The sequence below is a fragment of the Micropterus dolomieu genome, linkage group LG02 (assembly GCF_021292245.1).
Source record: "Micropterus dolomieu isolate WLL.071019.BEF.003 ecotype Adirondacks linkage group LG02, ASM2129224v1, whole genome shotgun sequence".
Taxonomy (NCBI): Eukaryota; Metazoa; Chordata; class Actinopteri; order Centrarchiformes; family Centrarchidae; genus Micropterus; species Micropterus dolomieu.
The window spans coordinates 8,150,933-8,165,137 of NC_060151.1; positions in this window are offsets into that span (position 1 = coordinate 8,150,933).

Genomic DNA, 14,205 nt, shown 5'->3' on the forward strand with positions numbered 1-14,205 from the left:
AATACCACTATTTGCAGAGAAAGAACAATGTGGCAGGTGTTTACATATGCATTACTCCCGTTCATGTTGTGCAGATGTATTGCAACATAAGAGAATACTGTGTACATAAATATATAAATTGACAATATAAAAATAGATTAACAGTTGACAGCAAATATATGCAATGTGCCAGGTTTGTGCATGATATGAAATTAAGTGATATAATACTTGCATGCGCAGACATTTGTAGTATTGAAAGGTGGGGGGGGGGGGACCCAGGCGTTGTTAATAAGACTAGCTGCAGAATGGTAGAATTGTGGCTACGCCCCTGCAAAAACTGCCATAATCGCACGTAGCTGTGTTTAATAATGCCATCAAAGTATAAACCTGTAATCGGGACAATTTATCACCAACTCAGAGACACACTGAGGTCTGTGTGTGAATTACAGTGAGGTGCCACATGTTGGAGAAATGTTTCACTCCCCCTGCATGTGTTGTCGTCACTGGTCAGCTCCTACCAGCAGCCTCCTGAAGTGGATCCGCACTGGAGGGCTCAACAGTTCAACTCTGGGCGAGCGGAGAGGACTCAGTCCGAGGCAGAGGCTCCTTCCGAAGATGTGAAGACAAGCACCGTGTTACAGAGCCGTAGTAGCTACTTCACACGTTTCACCGAGTCATTTGCAGTAAATGCACTTTGCTGCAGTCACTCGTGATTTTTCTTTTTCTTGTTTTTTTAAAAACGTTTTACATTTTGTGAGCAGTCGCTATGGCAGTTCAGTTCACATCCGGGCCACAATGCATTGACTCCATTATTGTCTAAAACTGGCGGAGAGGTTGATAAACCTAGTTTTTTTTTTTTTTTTTTTTTTTTTTTTTTTACACTTAAAGACTGATTTTTATTACGTGCGGTGAAGGCTGGAACCAAGAGGAGATGTCTAACCAAGGAGTCCGGCGGAATGGCCCTGTAAAGCTCCGATTAACAGGTAGCTAGCAATGCTTTTAAATCCCCAAGTATATTCCCCACACACACTAGCTAGGAAGGCTCGGTGTATTTGCTGGATGGGAACAGTTCCCATGGGCCATGGAGTTGGCTTACCGCCGGTTCTTTATCCAATGATTTTCACGGTTTTCTTAACAGCTGCAATGCCTTGTAAATATTAGTTTTTACAGTGTTAGCTAGTGTAGGGGGAAATGACAGAGTGGACCCGTGCATAACGCCGTATATGGATATTATTGTTCTTGGAAGTAGTCTCAACCTTGTGATTGTCCCCAGTAACGTTAAGCACCAGCAGCCATAACATGGGTCCCGGAGTATCGTAGCTGTGTGTTGTGTTGCTCTGCCATTTGGGTGGTTGTCGCTTGGTGAAACGAACATCTGGGACGATATCTCGCATGTGTATTTAACCTAAAGATATTCATATTTGCAATGTAAGAGTGCTATAACTATCACACGGTTCTGCTGACAGACAGGCTCATAAAAAGTTGGCTAGCTGACGTTAGCCTAGCCAGCTAGCCACAACCAAGCCTTTATGCCAGAAAAAGCCTCTGTTGAGATGACCGGCAGATCCAGAGGTCACAAGGGTCTGCAACTGCCTACTGACAGACAGCCGCCTCCTTTGATTGTCATTGTTGTTACAACAGGTCACCATTAAGTTATATTCCTGCAGGGGACCTGCATCCCTTTTATAAAGCAGCTCTTACTTTCACAATATGATCCACACTGGAAGTCTGGCCCTTCTTAGACAGCGTAATGAATGTGAAGTAACATGCCCTTGTCCTGGTATGTTTGGACATCTCCCAGCCTCTCTCCCTCAGCTGTTTGGTTTGTGCCTTTTCAACACAAACAACGAAAAGGTTTACATGAGAGCACACTATTTTGACTAGGAGAAGTGGTGGACAGCTGCCGTCTTTGATGTCCGTCCAGGATCTGTCCCGAATCAAACTCCGTGTCGGGAAGGGCCAAATTAAATATTTAAGCTGGTGCTGTTTCTGATAGGAATAAGTGGAGACAACAGGGCGGGATCTTAATGAGGTGGATTTAATGAGCTGGACTTGCAAGATGGCCAAGGACATCAAGCTTGGAGCAACATTTCTGTTGTTGTCAGAAGTCATTCAGGGTTCAGAAGCGCACAAGTGGATGTCTGTCTGGTGGAAATATTTCGCAAACCGATTTTGAGGGTTTTGCAACTAAATATTTGGATTGTCGTGACAGTTTGAATTGTGTTTGTCATGAAATACCTCATATAGGCATGGAGATATTGTGGACGGACAGGTCATTGGTCTCTTTCTTGTACAGCTGCACAGCATCAGATTGCGAGTTTCTGACTGCATGAAATTTCCAACCTGCTGGCCCTACTTGGTTATTTTCCTCATCATTCTCTTACTCCCTTAGAAACTTGTCACCACAAAAACAATTATTTTCAATTATTTTGTCGCACGTTAACGCAGTTTAAAAAAAAAAAAAAACATATTATGTTGAAAGTCCGTTGCTCACTGGCTCTGAATACACATACATTCAAACGGGTCACAGGAGGGGTGAGATGTTGATCAGCCTGCAAATCACCCACCCAAACAAGCAGACTATGATGTCATCTTTTTTCCGCGAGCCGTTATCACGGCAGCAGGTGAGCCGCTTGCTTGTTAATGATGCAGCCTGTCAAACAACTCAAACAACCGAAACCAACATCTGCACCCTGTGTTCAATGCTGCTTTAACGTTACCTGGCCCGTCCGACTTGTAACGTCATTTCAAGTTGTTAACTAAGTGAAGTCTGTGCGAGTGAACACATGCACACAAGACGAGCGCCCCCCCCCCCTTGTTTTAACAAGCTAGATAATAGGTAATGCCCTGGCAGTGGCAAATAGCTTTGGTTTAATAATTTATTTGATTTATATTAATGTTTAAGTTGAGATTTACAAGAAATATTTTATTGCTACTGTGTAAAATGAAAAAGCACCTTATTTGTATAAAGTGTTTGCAAACCACATGTTATTGCATTTTTGTGTTCATAGCAGTACATTTAAATTAAAATTGCACAATACACTACTTTAGAATTCATTATTCAATTTTGCGAGTATGTGATTAATCGCAAGAAAATCATGCGATTAATCGCGATTAAAAAATTTTAATCGTTGCCCAGCACTAAAAAAATGTTTATACCCAACTTTCGTGTTGAAATCTAGAGTCCGTTAGTTTGTCACGGCAGTTCAAGATGGACTGCAGTGGTCTCCTGGTGGAATGCTAAGAATGTGAGTCCACTTCGAAGGGACATAAAAAAACAAACGGAGATGGGAACCTCACAGACCAACTCTCCTCTTGATGCTGAGTGACACTGTACACCCCTCCAGACTAAATATCCTCCCTCTCTTTTGAGTAATTATGTAATATTGTGCCATGACATCCACACCGTCAGCCCTGTCCCATAGCTCGGCGCACTGCGTTCCCTTTCAGGAGAGCAGTGGGAGGTCAGAGCATGAGAGGAAGCTCTATAGGAAGGCAGCTGTCTGGTGGTAAAGCCCAATTGCTGCACTTTTAGCAGAGAGGCTTCGCTACACACTGTCATTATGTGTTTTCTTTGTTCAGCACTGCACAGCTGTGTATACTAGGCCGGTTAGATTGCTGCATAGGGAGTAATGGACCCGGAGAGCGTCATTGCGACATTGTAGCTGCATGTTGTCATCTGAAGTCAAGTTGATTTTTTTGACACGTAGCTGCAGATGAATTTGTTTCCAGGCAGGTTGTGAATGATGAGTTGCTACATTTAAACAGGCCTGTAGCTGTTTGTGCTGTAGGCGTCTCTCTGTGCTGACAACCCCCATGTCCATTTGAACCAGATGTTGCAGATGTTTGCCAGCTATTAAACTGGAAAAATATGGCAAGCAAGCTGCTAAAACTAACACTTGAGGTGAGAATTGCCCCTTTACCACACAGGACAGGTTTCCATTATACTCTACAGCTGATCACTCCTAAATTATGTGACACACAAATACAGCTAATGGCAGAACACGCGTGATCCACCGAGTCGGCATGAATGACATCAGCAAGGCACGGCTCATTGCTTCGTCTGATCATTCTTAAATTCTGTCATGCAGACATAGCTTGCGGTATAATTTGCACCACTTTCCATGCAACCGTAAATTTGATGACACGCAGCTGAATGCCAAGTCTTAGAGTTGCCTCTGATATGATTGAGACTCTGCAGAAAAGAGAACGCACGCCTCCAATCCGTCATGACTGTTAGTCACAAGCTGTCTTTCACATAGGAGTGAAATCAGACTCATAAAAATCAGTTAGTCAACGGCGTTTTGCCTTTGCCCTTCTGAATACGTTTTCTGCCCAGAAAGATGTGCAGCAGAATATTAAATGAACTGACGTTTGTTTGATTTTCTGGTCTGATTCAGATTCTTGACGTTTATTGCTGCTTTTGTCTTAGCTAGGGGTTTACATGTGACTTGTTAAGCATATGGTTTGCTCATCTGAATTCTTTGGCGCAGCACAGACTAGCAAAGAGAGGTATCTCAGTGGGATTCCCTAGAATTCTCCATTCGCATTCCCAGCTCTTCCTCTCTGAGTCACTCCTGTTCTTTCCGACTGTAAGCTTCTTCCCCCTCAGACCAAGTCCAAAGCATATTTCACTCCCACCCTCACTAACTGAGCTTCCTCCGCGTGCACTGATTCCCTTTCTGTCTGGTGCACTCTCTTTAGGCAATTGGGTGTCTTTCTTTCCATTTAATCAGCTGCTGTTGCAAATTAACAGGATTTGAAGCTGCTGCAGCCGAATAGGTGGGCCAGCACTATTATTTTTGGTTAAATAGTTGCACATTTTCCCTGCTCTTTTACCTTGTAAGGTGACTGACAGCTGAATTGACACAGATGCTGCTTGAGAATAAAACAGACTTATTTTAAAGATGCAACAAAGGCCCTGGGGGTTTCATACTGGCCTGCTATGTGGCTTTGAGTGAAAGGCTTATGTCCTCTTTTTAGTGCGAGTCCTCGCTCTTTCAATGCAGCTTGGTCCCACTGTAGTCTACAGAAAGGGAGGGGGTCTTTGGATGTTGGATAATTGAAGAAGAAACCCACACAGCTGGGCACAGATGGGTCTGTGGAGGCACAGGACCTGATGATCAAGACCGTTTTAATGTGGTCTGAGCCAGTGCTGGGTACATTCATGTGGTCTCAGACAGAGCCATTTTTACAGAGTGGCTGTATGGAAGTGATTTGGGTTCATCTGGGTGTTCAGACAGGATACATTGTAAATACACAGTGATTAGCTGCATGTGGGGAACTGTTGACTCTGCTGGCCCATCATGGACATGCAGTTTGAGCCAGCATTTCCACATTTTGCTTTAACAAGATGCGAAAGAAAACAAATATAATGGCGGCAAAAGACCAGAAAAAGAAAAACAGGGGTGGGGCAATCACAGAGGGAATGTAACAAGCAATTATTGCACATCATTTGTAAACATTTTCCTTCCCCCTGCTGAGAGCCTCCCATAATTTTAAATTGTTCCATCAATTAATTGACTGGCCGGGGTTGGCTTTCCTGTTGCTTCAGCTGCTCTTCAACGAGGACAAAGCTTTCTGCGGTTGCTCTACCCTCAGCCGCCGCCAGCGACGGCCTGGAGGAGACCAGATGTAGCAGGGGGAGAGAGAGTGGGCAGTTCCTTAGAGAGGAAGTGCTCCCCAGACCCGAACACTTGTCCAAACGTCACCCCTGACAGGTGGGGAGCAGCACAGTCCAGAAACCCCCTTTTGAGGTTCTCCTGTAATAATAAAGGGAAGAATTACTATTACTCAGCAGGACATTAGGCCTCTTGTCTCAGTCACTGTATTATAACAGCGTGCCATGGGTTTGATTAGTGGGCGGCATGTGTGGTTTGGGGAGATTGGCTCTTCCTGCAGAGTAGAGCATCAACACTTCAAAATGGCTGCTTTTGTAACATGAACAACAGATAATATTTCCTGTATCCACACATCCTGTTTCATTTGGAGCCTGAAAGAACAATCACTTACAACATTCTCTGTTTGTACTCGACTGTCCTTCAGCAGTTCTTGCCAACCAGGGCTACTTGAACCCCTTTGCCAGAGTATACATGGAAAAATTGTAGCTGTGACAATTTAATTTGACTTTAAAAATACAATATATCCTCTTATTGAGTCAGCTGTAACACTATGTGTTGTGATTCAGAGTGCCTATAAACTTTTTACAAAAAGAGATGCACCAATTGATCGGCCGGTGACTGGAATCGGCCTGTCTTCAGCTTGATCGGTCATGAACGGTGACGGAGGGCGATCACTCTCACATATCCGATTCTGTGCCGGTCAAATTTACATGAGTGCTGCGCCATACGACGATCCATGTCATTCGCATAGTGGCAACTATACAGACAACTGTCACACAGACCACATGCTAAAACATGTGGTCTGTGTGTAAGTTAGTCACCGTGAGTTAAGAAAACACAATACTCACAGTTTGTAATACCTGTGACGCTAAAACCAAGCCGTGTTTCCCCACACATACTTTAGCATAGTGGTTGTCAAACTTTTAATGTCAGGGATCCCTTAAGCCTAGTTCATACTACACGATTTTTAGCCAGATTTGCCGGCGACCGTTGGGCTGTGATCAGGGGTAAATCAGCAGTCGATCCGCAGTCGGCTCCCTGACACATTTCTGACACATCGCCGACGTCTGCCAGATATCTAGCATGCCAAATATCTGGAGGAGTCGGCCGACTCGACATCCACATCCAGCCTCCAATGAGAGCTGGCAGAACAGGCAGCTACTCACCTCCAGCTCTCTCTGTAGCTCAGATAATCCCTGCTACCTGCGTGTGCTAATCCATTCTTTCCCCCATATTTTTTGTCTTTTATAATTGGTATCTTTATAATAACAAACAGCTGTTTCGTTTCACCTGTGTTTTCTTGACAAAACGTGGTTTGGAGACCTGCGTCGGGTGACACTGCACTGTCAGCTCGTGTACTGTGTGACCCCCTGTCACTGATCAGACACGTAGTGTGAACTCCACAATGACTTCAAGACTCCCGTCACAAGACGGCAAGTTGTCTAGTGTGAACAGCACAGCCATCGGCCGACGCTAAAAGTCATGTAGTCTGCACAAGCTTAAAACTGACAAAAATTTGACCATGGAACACCATTTGATTTTTTTTTTTTTTTTTAACCCAGGGATACCCATCTTTTGCTTTTTAGATGTTTTATCACAGAAAATTCTGTCAATGTATGGAATTATAGAGAAAATAAATCATTTCTCTTATTGCTGGGGACCCCCTGGGGGTCCCTGAACCTCTCGTTGAGAAGCACTGCTTTAGTGGACCCCCCCAAGTTTATTAACGGCTTCCAAAGTATATTGGACCACCCATTTCAGTACTTTGCAGAGAGAGATGTTATCTGGTATCATGTTAGGAGACGCGGACATGGTGGATATTTTACAAGCACGGATCTGGTAAAGCAACAGTGAACGCACCTTTGCCAATGTCATTCGGTACCACGGTGGTCTTAATAGGCTGGTTGTGTTTTTTTGGGCGACTTTATAGAAGAACCACAGAGCAGACCCATACAAGGAGAGAGGAAAAAGAGGCGAGACAAGCCAGTGTATGAGAGGAATAGGGTAATGTATTCATTTATTAGTCAGTGTTATGTCATTATGAACATACAATTGAATTGACCCCCGGAACTATAGCCCATGCTCCTAATACAGAGAGAAGTTTCCATTAAAAAAGTTACAAAAATGTTTTTGTGTGCTGTTAATTATAGTTCTTAGAAAGAAAGAAATCGGACCAGAAAATTGTCTAAACGGTTATAATGGATAACCGCTTGCTAAAAGTATTGATAAATACTTGGTACGAAAGTTAGCCAAAATGATTAGTTGAAACATCTTCTACTACTTAAAAGTAATAGCACAAATACAAACTTGGCAAAGCTGACCTAAACTCTAACTACTCTATTGAATGAAAAATTATTGTGGCAATATCTAATTTTATATAGTGAATGAATAAAGTTAAATAACACCCAGTTTGAAATCAGATCAAATGAACATGGCTGGTGGAGTCGATGAAGGAGTACTTGAGTTCATCTGTCAAGGCAAAAAAATGGTTGGAAACCACTGTAGTACAGCCTCGGGGTTCGCAGTCTGACGGGTTTAGCTTGAGATTTTGACTGGGGATGCATTTTGCAGTATATAGTTCTATACTATTTATCTTATCGCTATTGCAGGGTGCTCAATATAGGGAGAATCCATGTGGGAACTGATGCTTAAAGTTGGCTGCAGCCACCAGAACATCTGCAGCACTATTCTCAAGCCTGTGTGGTATCCTACAACTGACTGAGCTGCAACTCATCCAGTGATTTATTCAACTCTCACACACACAGATGCAAATCTCTCATGGTATATTGTTCTGTGCCCGAGAAAGATCTCCCCTGATCTGAAAGTACACCTGAACGTCCCCTCCTTTTACTTCCAGTGTTGTGATTTTATGTAGTCAGTATGCAGGAAGCCATGGTTAATTACACTTCATGAAGAATTTAAAGCGGTACGGTGTATTTAGTCATACGACTTTACTTCTCAGTCCAGGATCTACACGCCATGCCACATTGCACTGGTCATGTGACTCCTGTAGTACTGTCGGAGGGAACAAGTGCAGAGAGCATCTCTCTTGGCCTTGGAGAAGTGCTAATCCTTCGGGGTGGTTTGGGAAAGGCCTACTTCAAAGGCGTGCTCAGTTAACCTGGCTGTGGTGGTGAATGGGTCAGACCTGGATTTGCGGTGAGTGTGAGGGAGGGGAGCTCCAATGAGAACTCAACTGATTCTTGTCCGCAGGCTCTTTTCCTATCATTCCTGCCTGGCTTTAATCCGTGCTGTCCTTCCCACCAACCTAGCCCCTCTATTTCTTGCCTATTTCCCAAACTAGTGCTCCCTTTTGAATTTAAAAACTCCACTTGAGGCATGCATATGCTAGATCCCCTCTTGACTTTTGATGCCGTTAGGTTTCTGCAGAGTCTGTACTGACAGTTTCAGTTTGCCTTGTTGTATTGATTAGCTGAGCCTTGTGGCGTTGTCTGTCATGTTCACTGTCTGGAGAGAAAGTGACTTGTGACGATCATTAATGAATCACAAAGACAATTCAGTTGTTTTCGCCTTTGTAGGGTTGCATAATGTTGATGTGATGGCGGTACAGACTCTGATGTGTAAAACTCGTGGATTTTCCTTTTCACCCGTCTCTCGTTGTACATGACAGATGTTTTTTTTTTTGTTTGTTTTTTTTTATCATTTTTGATTCATGTCATGTTGCTTTTGTCAGATTCCCATGGCTGTTTTAATAGCTTATGTCACATGATGTACATGGAAGACATCCGCTACGCTCTGTCTACACAGCTGAGCTAAAACTAGATCTGTATATACTTTTGTGCCATTTTGTCGACAGTTTGAATACTGCATTGGAGAAATGGACTTCGTCACAGCTCTGACAGAGTATGGCAAAGGGGAAAACTCTAACTACAAGCTTTATGATTCTAGCCTCTGTCAAAAATGAAAAGTGGAGAAAGGCATTTACTTTGTAGACGGCTCAACCGCAAGACCTTTTAGTCCCTGAAAGGAGTGCAACAAAGAATGGAGCATCCCTTTGCGATGTGTTTTATTGTGAAAATTCATTCTGCAATGGCAATAAATACAATACATCTGCTGCCCTTGTAAAGCCTCACTAACTCACAATCATTAACTGTCTCACAACATCTCTGGCTTTTGTGTTAAGTGTGCAGTGGTCCGCCATCCCCCCCACTCCTAGTTCACAATGGTGTGTGTCATTATCACTGGTCAGTGTTGCGCTCTTCTGGAAGGTGAAGGGCTTGTGGAGGTGGTGGAGCAGTGTGCCAGTAAAGGCCTCTCCTGTCACGTTCCCCCTTTTGATCTGTGATTGAGGCTGTGGCATTAAGCTTGTTTCCTCCTTCGTGTGTTTGTCGGGACGTCTGTGATTATTATCATCTCCCAGCAGTGCGCCCAGGTGAGATCACTCAGCAAGTTTGCACAAAGTCTCGTTAGCCCAAATATCCACACATGTGGCGGTCGTTTAATTTTCACTAGAAACAGAGGTGGGGGCCGGGTGGCCTGAGCGTTCCCGCCTACCTGTCTGATGGAGGAGGGTAACCTGAGAATAATTCTCCGATGTGCTGTCTCTGCTTTAAACCTGAATGGACATGGGTTGATGCGATTAACTCTGACTAACCTCAAGCAGATGGGGGGTCTCTCAAGTCTCCAGTGTTGCCGACTGGCGCGTGGGGGAGTGGTTTGGTGGAAATGCCGACAGCCAACAGCTGACTGGAGGCATCTGTCCGTGCCTTGGCCTGACGTTTGAGCCCCTTCAGTCCTCTGAGGAGACAAGACCAGAAGAGAGATGTTTATATTCACACTGGATCACATTTCAAATAGCAAACCTCTACCAAAGTTGAACAAATACACCACAGGATTCCTGTGTAGTTAAAAAAAAGTCTGTCTGCATATTCACAGAGAAGCGAATGCGGTATTTCAACACTGGATTTTTTGCTCCCTAACGCTCTGGCCCTAGAAGAATCCTAAATATGTACAGAGGCACATAAGTAGACTGTAGATCATTGTCTGTTCTTGATGACTGGTGAGAATGACTCTGATGTGTAATTGTCTACTTGATAATAGTTGCCTTTTTGATTCTTAGGAAATTCATCACTAAACTAACCTTCAAATCCAAAACCGGGCGTGCCAAATGCTGTATGATTCAGCTCTCAGGCTGCAGAAACTGTAGTCAGTCGTGTTGGGAGTGTTCAGAGAGAGAGCCTAGGGCTGAACAATTAACCAAAATCTTATCAACTTGAGGTGGTGCAATATCTGTGAAAGGCAAAATGTGTGTCAAAATGCCATTTTAAAAATGTTGTCCTGCTGTAGAGATGTCCCGCACATCGTATTCTACAGACATCTTTGTTTGGTACAGATTAGGGATGCACCGATCCACCGGCTAGGGACCGGAATTGGCCGGTTTTCAGCTTAAATGGCCAGGACTGGTGACGGGCGGCGAGCAACGTCAAATATCCGATTTTCTGCCAGTAACAGTAAACGTTACACACGTGCTGTGCTGGATGGTGTTTTATGTCATGTGCACAGCGGCACAGACAGTAACCGGCTAATGTCACAGCCACATATATACACACATGCATGCACACACACGCACTAAAATATGTCTTAAGCGTGCAAGTTCTTCACTGTAAGTAAAGAAGACACAACGCTCGCAATTTACACCTGTAGAAAAACACAGAGATTCTATCTGGTATTAGGCTACTTCAGAAGATGCGGACACAGTGGATATTTTACAAGCACGGGGCAGGTAAAGACACAGTGAACCCAGCTGTTGGAAATGGAATCGCGGGGGGAAAGAAATAAAAACGCAAAACATAGGGCACTAAAAATAGGGTAATATATTCTTTCAAATATTTCAAATAAAAATACAAATATAGCCCCACTACTATAGTTACATTGTCATTCTGTGGGTATCCAGCAGTCTGACGTGGAGCATTTTATACTGTATTTTGAGATGTGTCTGTGAGTGAGAGGAGATCCAGTAACCTGCTGCTGTTTGCAGAACATTAGTCATTTGATAGTCAGTGTTTTATAATGAACATACAGTTGAATGGATTCACATCTGGAAAGCAAATGCTAATGGTGCCTCCTAATAATAATAATAATAATAATAATAATAATAATATAATAATAATTTTCCAATAAAGAGAAGTCACAAATATTTTTGTGTATTCTGCCAATAATAGGTTTTAGAAAGAAAATCAGAATCGGCAGGTCAGACCTTTTCATCGGTATTTGGAATCTGCCAGGAAAAATGCAATCGGTGCATCTCTAGTACAGATCCTTGAGAAAGCCACACCTTAATTATTTAAATATGTTTTTCAGTGAAAATGAGAATAATTAAGTAAAAATGATCATTCCCTCCAATATCGCAAATCATGTTGCAATATCAGTCAAAATAATCGCACTTGGATATTTTTTCAACACCGTTTAGCCCTAACAGCCTAATATTTACTCTTACAAACCTTGATAAAGGCGAAGCACCTGATGTACTAATTTACCGTCCAGAGCTTAAGGCTAAAAGAGTGTGCTAGTGGTGATGATGATGAATGTTTGTAAGCCAAGCCGGGATGTACCTTCCACCTTGGTCTCCCACGACTGAATGAAATTATTGTTTGGGCTTTAGATAAATTAAGAAACTATGCCCAGGCTTGTGATGGTCACATGAAGCATTCTCCACACATCTGCTCTCCTCATCTCCTTTTCTTTTTCACTCAGTCTGAAATTCACAGCTCAGTGTTTTAAGGTCCATGTTTTTTACTTTTGAAAAGCTTTACACATCAATACGCAGTTTTGTCAAATGCCACAGGTTTAACTGCGTTGGTAAAAATAACTTCAGCAGAAGTCTTTAAAAGATGGATTCATTTGACAACCCAAGCTCTGAGAGATGATTTCATCCAAGCTGAGCTAAATGTGGGTCAGACATGATGAAACATAGACACATGTCATGTAATTTAAACATGACTTGCAGCACTTGGTAAAAGCTGTTTATGGCGTGCACCTGCACTCAGCGGCATTTGGTCTTGGCTTTTGATCAGAGGCCACTGTTGAATCTCAGTGAGACATCAGAGCTAATTACTGAGGATGAAAACGTCATGCAGGAAGGAATTGTTGATAAAATGGCTTCATCCTGTATCTACCTGGACAGCCGCCAGTTATTCTATGCTCAGCCCAGAATTACATTTTCCATTTAATATTTCTCAAGTAGAGCTGAGAATAATAGACTAATAAACAATTACTCCATCGACAGACATCTATGTTGCTTTTTAAATTAATTAAATTGATCGTGGAAAAAAGGCCAAACCTTCTTAAATGAGATTTGCTGCTTTTCTTTGTCATATATCATTATAAAATGGTATGTGGTTGGTTTTGGACTTGTTGGTCGAACTAAACATGACATTTTAAGATTTCACTGTAGAAATTTTGATCCCCCCCCCCCAAATTGTTTTGTTTCTTAGACTAAGCGAAAAAATAATAAGCAGGTTTGTAATGAAAATAATTGTTAGTTGCAGCCTTATTCTCAAGACATAGTAGTAGATGGCTGTGCTGCGCTTCCACCTATGATTACGACATGATTCTGAAAAGTGGCTGAGGGTCCAACACATTCATTGGCAAGTCACACGGTATAAAAGGAAAAATATTGCTGAGCACCGTGCACCCAGATGAAGTTGTGAAATCATTCTTAGAAGCTAAAACTCCCCAAAATTTTTTGGGGGCGGGGGGCAAAGCGATGACGCAAAGCAGCATTTCTGGCATTTTAACCCAGCTGTGTGGTGGTCCTCACCCTCTGTTAAACAGGTTTGTACTATCCACCCTCTCCACTGTCCAGGCCTCTCCTCCATTACATCAGACAGGGCAAAGGAGCCAAGAAGCTAGGAGAGCCGCACAGCCACTGGATTCAGCTCGGTTCCCGGCCAACGGTAGTGCAAGCTTGCAGAAGCCTAAGCTGCGCCGCGCTCTGATTTGCTCACTGTTTTGACTTCTCACTTAGCAGCAGCGGCGGCGGAGGTACTGTGGAAGACTTTACTCGCCTGGATGACACTCTGTTAGGCACGTTGTATGATACAGAGTGGAAAGACAGAGTGATGTACTATGCAGGGGTAACAGGAATGCCACTAAAAATTGCCATTGTGGCATGGTTTCCCATTATTTGGAGCCGAAAATAGTCGGGGTGGACTCCTCTATTATGCAATTACAGTGGACTGTATCACAAGAGGGAAAAGGTGACGTGAGATGGATGAAATGTTCTCACACTTAGAATGCTGCCAGCCTCTTTCCTTTCACGTGTGGATGTGTGTGGTGAGTTTCCCCATGTAGTAAAACGGGTTTTTGCAAAGGGCAATAAGCTCTTCACCTGCCTTAGTTGGTGAATTTATTACAATTGTGCATCTTTGTATCTGCACCTTTTTGTCTGTCTGTTTATTTAAAGACCAGTTTGGTTAAGAAGCAAGCTTGGTTCAAAAACTGTGTTTTGTACACGTTGTTACATGTCATTTGGTGTGACCAGTAAGTCTGTTATGTTTAGGGCTGCAAGTAATGATTGATGTCCTAATCGATTCATCTTTGTTTATAAAATGCCAGAAAATAGTGAAAAATGTCCATCATAGTT